The 5,458-nt window shown below is 45.4% G+C and overlaps 1 protein-coding gene and 1 long non-coding RNA gene across 2 annotated transcripts in view; both read right to left on the bottom strand.

Moving 5' to 3' along the window:
* Window positions 1–2,068, bottom strand: part of LOC108797156 — an 18,498-nt gene extending 16,430 nt beyond the window's left edge. Inside the window, exons 1-2 of the long non-coding RNA XR_001941862.1 lie at window positions 2,057–2,068; window positions 1,128–1,131 (exon numbers count right to left, since the gene is read on the bottom strand). This is a non-coding gene — a long non-coding RNA (uncharacterized LOC108797156). The remainder of the gene's footprint in view (window positions 1–1,127; window positions 1,132–2,056) is intronic.
* Window positions 1–2,549, bottom strand: part of SMUG1 (single-strand-selective monofunctional uracil-DNA glycosylase 1) — a 14,216-nt gene extending 11,667 nt beyond the window's left edge. Inside the window, exon 1 of the mRNA XM_018568720.1 lies at window positions 2,418–2,549. The gene's annotated coding sequence lies outside the window, so the exon portion shown is untranslated. The remainder of the gene's footprint in view (window positions 1–2,417) is intronic.
* Between the last annotated feature and the right edge of the window lie 2,909 nt (window positions 2,550–5,458).

Here is a 5,458-nt window from a genome sequence, read left to right as displayed (position 1 = left end):
CCCCCCAATGTCACCTCTGACTACAGTAATGATGCAGGAGGAACCACGGCGCACAGCAGGGGATATAGGTATTCCACACTCCTGAAAGTACAAAAAATTAAGATTCTGCCATAGGCAGTACAGCTTGAGAGACTGGAGTTTACACACTAGGCGTACCAATCGCCTGAGAGGTAAATATTAATTGCCTTCTATTGTAGAAGCTAGACTTTTCATTTTTGTTTTAAAGTGACATTCTAAATAGGAGTTATCACAAGCCCAGGTCAAAGTAAAGATTACTTTGTTTACATTCATTCTGTCAGCAGTATACAACAGTAAATTGCTAAGAGCAGCTATCTGTGTGATTCACTGTCTTCAATGCCAACAGACATTAAAACTAGAATTATGGGGAGAGTGAAATGCACTCACCCCAATAGTTAGGGCCGACGTGCGACACTGAAGCTGTCACACATCGCCTCTATAGAATGGGAACTGAGCGATCACATACAACTGATCACTCAGTTCACAATCTTCTCCCTGCAGAGACGGCTGAATGTCAGTCACCGCTCCCTGCAGGGATTTCCCCCCTCCGCTTTGTTCCTCCAGCGCTCATTAGAGGGGACAGATGAAGGGGGCGGACAGAGCTGGTTCTACCTCTACAGAGGCAGAGCCAGCTGTCAATCAGGCAGCAGGGTGGATCCTGACAATATTGTCAAGATCCGCCCTGGCTGCAGCACGGTGCTGTCAGCATATAGCGGGCAATAGCCAGCTATATGAGTTTTGGGTCACAGTAGGACATTAGTATATGTACTCGTGTGACCCAAAGAAATAACACCAAAAAAGGTTTTAAAGGCCTGATCACACTAGCCCACCCGCCAAAACACTGCATTTTAAATGGACAGGCTAGTGCCCTGTGGTAGCTCTGGCAGTAAGCATTGTATCGCACATTGTCGGAGGTGTCACTGTTTACATGCATTTTTTATTTTATGTGGCGTGTATAATGTATACACTTCAATCAGGTCCCTGCACAACATCTGTAGCATGTCTGCATTTTTCCGCACCACACCGCCCATCACGACCACTCTTTCATGTGAATGGGACACATTGAAAACAATCATTGACTACGTGTCCATGCAGTGGCCTGCCTTAACCTCCCTGGCGGTATGATTTTTTTTCTTTTTTTAAACTTTTGAATCTCCCGCTGGTTCTAGCGGGAGGAGAGGAGACACAGGGTAAGTCAATGCATGCAGCCCGGCAGCGTGCACGCGGACAGACACTGTGGGACACAGAAGTCAGCGCTGCTACACATAGCTGCGTATGGAGCCGTATATTTGCGCAGCGTAAAAAACGTATTTTGCGCGCATAGACGCGTGTTTGCAAGCGTATACGCATACAGTTCATTAAAATTTCAATTACTAATGATGCATTCTGGGAGTGCATAGAGTGCACGCATATGCGTATATATAATTTTGCTCTCGCGTTGTGAGTGAATGAGGCCTTAATATCGCTTTAATCCGATGCAGTAAAAGGCAGTATGCATAAAGAGGTCTTATAAATTTGTTTTAGTCCAGCACTGCACACATGGAGAAATAGCTGACAAGCAGCTAGAAGCATGCATCTTCTACATAAGTTAAGCTCAGACCTACCAGTCCCCCATCACATGTAGTGAAAAACGTAATGTACATATAGAGGGATCCTTCCCTACTCTTCCTTCTGGTCTGGTACATGCTGATCTATAACAGTGTAGCTCGCTTCAATATATTTTCATTACTATGGTTGAAATCGGTCATCAATTTGACCTCAGTTAATATTACAAAAAAATCAAACAAAATGTGCAAAGGAGATTGTACTGGTGTATGTCCAGCTTGAGCATTTACATCTACCTAAACTTTTGGATCAGCATTGCTCTGCACATCATAGATGGAGTCTGCAGTTACTAGAGCTACAGGCAAGCACATGACATCCAGAGACACTGTACTATACACAAGACATTCATTCACAGGTGACGATGCATGCAGATCGATGAAATAATAGAAGCGATTAGAATAAACCCAAAGCCTCTGCTGAGTGCAATGGACACATGCAGGACACTGCTCCAGTGATCAGTGTGCACAGCCTGTCAGACCTATGGCCACACACTAACCAAACCTCGTACAGTCATCAGCTGTGGGCAGGAAGAGCCAGCAAGGCACCGGCGATGACGCCGGGGATACAAGGATTTCTCAGTGAATGTGAACAATGCTGATGCTTTCAAGCCATGCTCCCACAATGCACTGCGGATAAACAATCCTCACTAGAAAGGCACCTAGATAACAATGGCGGTGTGACCACCAGGGATCTCCCTAGGATACACTGGCGGCGGTCATTGAACAGGCTCCCCTGGCATATCAGCCTGTCACAGCCAGCGGCGCTCCCCTGTCATTTATCTCTATGGCATTTACCTCGCACTTCGATAGCAGCCGCTTCCCAGCAAAGCAAAAAGGGGCCTCGGTGACGTCAGGGTCACGTGACCGGGCCTTACGTCGCCGCGTCACGTGAGCCTTCCACGTTGAGTGGCTGGAGAGAAGTGGCGCCAGAATTGAACGCGAAGGGTGGGTTGAGGTGTACGGAGGGGAGGCTGTCGATGAGTTTAGTACGGATGGCGACTGATTCGCTGTAAACATGCCTCAGCTACGTATACGGGGCTCAAGAGAGTTTACTAGGCTCCGACAGACTCGCTACACGGAGTGAGCCGGAACATTAATCCCAGCAGGCAGGGCGCTCTTCATTAGAGCAGCTGGGACTGTTGTTGCTAGGATAATGCAGACTGACTCCGCTAATAGTCTCCCTGACAAGTCCTTCTAGCGGAGGCACACAGTGACTTCCGTCCGCGCACCACAAATCCTTCCGCCGCTTGTGTCTGTGTGTCCTTCCACACTGACAGTCAACACGCACAGAGCTAGAGGAGACGTTCTAATGTTTTATTATTAAACAGTGCGATCTCCTTTCAGCTGTATAGATGCCTGCACTGGGCATGTCATCTCCCTGCCTCCAGGTCATGCTGCTACCTCTGCAAGGGTAAGCTGTGAAAGTGGGCGTGGCCTTCTGCAGCATTAAAATCATCTCCGCCCCCTTTGTTCGCCCCCTGCTTCTGGCTACACATCCCAGAATGCTGTGCGGCTCTAGGAAGTGCTGTGCAGGCATCGCTGGAATGTTTATAGTTGGAGCACAGTGCTCTAGCCATATACAGCTTTAGATCAGAGGTAGTGTGGATGACATCAGAGTGAAATGGTAAGGATGTTCATTGGGAATGCCTGCTGTTTGCAAACTCATTGCTCAACTTTTTTAAACTATCAGCATGTCATTCTTTGGGACAAACTATTTGTGAGACACAACGTGAGGGTTTCATTAAATGTGTCCGAGACAGACTTTGTCTTAACTGGAGTGCAGCCAAGCAATTTCTATATTTTCTTTTTCTAAGCTGTGTGGAGAAAAAAAAGGAAATCTAGAATCTGATTGGTGTCTATGGGCAACTACACTCACTAAAAGTACTCAGACACTTGTTATTAAGTCCCCCAATATTTCTGTTTATCATCATCATCTTATATCAAAATAATTTTCACTCCACAATACAACTATTGGGTAAAGTGGCCACATCTTTGCATTAAACGGTATGTGTTTGCAAACAATTCACAATATGGGGAAAGGTAATAGAGAATGTCCCATGTATGGAGCAGTGGATTGGCTGGCAGGAACTATAGCCTGAATCTCAGTGTGTGGGAAATACTCATTACCCCGGCTTGAAAAATTTTAGGGTGTCTCACAAGTCAGTAAAAAATTTCACGGACGAGAGGATTTTCAAGCCCTGCTCATTAGAAATCTGTCTCGCATTAGTGCAACAAATGACAGAACCTGCGACAGATTCATGTATGTAACTTCCAAAACCTGTAGCACACCTTACCTAAATTCCCATCACTGATTGCGGGTGCTCGTAATGACCACGGATGGCGCCGTCCTCAATATAGCAAATACAAAAAAACATCACCGGCACGATACAGATCCATATGTCAGTGCAAAGAATCAATTTATTGATGCTAACAAATACTCAGAGTAACATCAAGCGCTTTCGGGGCCGCGCAGGGTCCCCTTCATCAGGCTCCGAGTCAAATTTACTCTGAGCCTGATGAAGGGGACCCTGCGTGGCCCCGAAAGCGCTTAATGTTACTCTTGAGTATTTGTGAGCATCAATAAATGGATTCTTTGCACTGATATATGGATCTGTATCGTGTTGGAGTGCTGGTGACATTTTCCTGCATTTGCTAGATTCATGTATGTGTCATAAGGTGTACTTGACACTGACAGAACTGTTGCAAGCATCTCCTACAAACTGACAAGAGTTTTACAGGCAGAGAAGCTGTATGGAGAGTAAAGTTGGCCATACACTGTAATATATATTTTGTTTAACCTGCGGGCTGAACAAAGAGAATGTAACAGATGCCTCCATCAACGCTCATCAGCTCCTGCTGTTTTCATTGAACTCTGATGGCGGCTGCCGGCCGCTGTCGGAGTACCCAAACAAAGCCAGCAGCTCTTTGGTTGCCGGTGTTCTATCAAAGTTTGTGATTACATTGGAATGTGTGACAAGTGACACGGTCACACATTCCATCGTAATCCCGCCCACTTTGACAGCGGTAGAATGCGTAATCGGCTTACTGCGCATGTGTGGGGACAGCTGATCGGTCTTAAAATTTCACGGCCGAGTTGCCGCTACCACACTTGCGTGGCTATTGCGGCAGTGTTTAAAAATTAAAATTCAAACGAAGTATATGTTCAATCAATGATAAAGATAATAATACAATTATTGGGGGTATTTTCATAAAATGTATATTACTTCTATTTAACTTCATAATTTTATTAAAATACCCCCATTAATTGTATTATTATGTTTATTATCGATTGAACATATACTTCGTTTGAATTTTTAAACATAGCCGCACAAGCGCGATAGCAGCAACTCGGCCGTGAAATTTTATGACCGATCGGCTCACTTTACATGTGCGGGAACAGCTGACACAGCGGCACCCACTGTGCAAGTTTTGTCTGATTCATCAAGAACTGGCTGAAATTCGCATAGTGTATGGCCATCTTAATGGACACTGATCAAATATACGTTCTAGAGCAACTGGACAAATAACCTTACATAATTAGGATGAGAAAAAAAAACCAAGTCCATCGAGTTCAACCTATCGAGATAAGCGGAGAAAGAAAAAATAAAAACCTAAAACAGAACGCTATGCCCACCCACTAACCACTGTTGGTCCAGAGGTGGCCGCCAGCGACTAGTCAATGTTAGGGCAGAACGGAGAGTGGCAAGACTGGTACAAGACAACAGTGCAGTGTCAGATTCCTCGCATCACCTTTCAACATCTCGTGGAGTCACGAGGCGGCCCAACGAAGTACTGATGGGGTGGTCATAATAATATGGCCACTCAGTGTATATATA

This window comes from Nanorana parkeri, unplaced genomic scaffold, assembly GCF_000935625.1.
Source record: "Nanorana parkeri isolate BGI_ZX_2015 unplaced genomic scaffold, ASM93562v1 scaffold33, whole genome shotgun sequence".
Taxonomy (NCBI): Eukaryota; Metazoa; Chordata; class Amphibia; order Anura; family Dicroglossidae; genus Nanorana; species Nanorana parkeri.
This window is presented reverse-complemented; position numbering and strand designations above follow the sequence as displayed.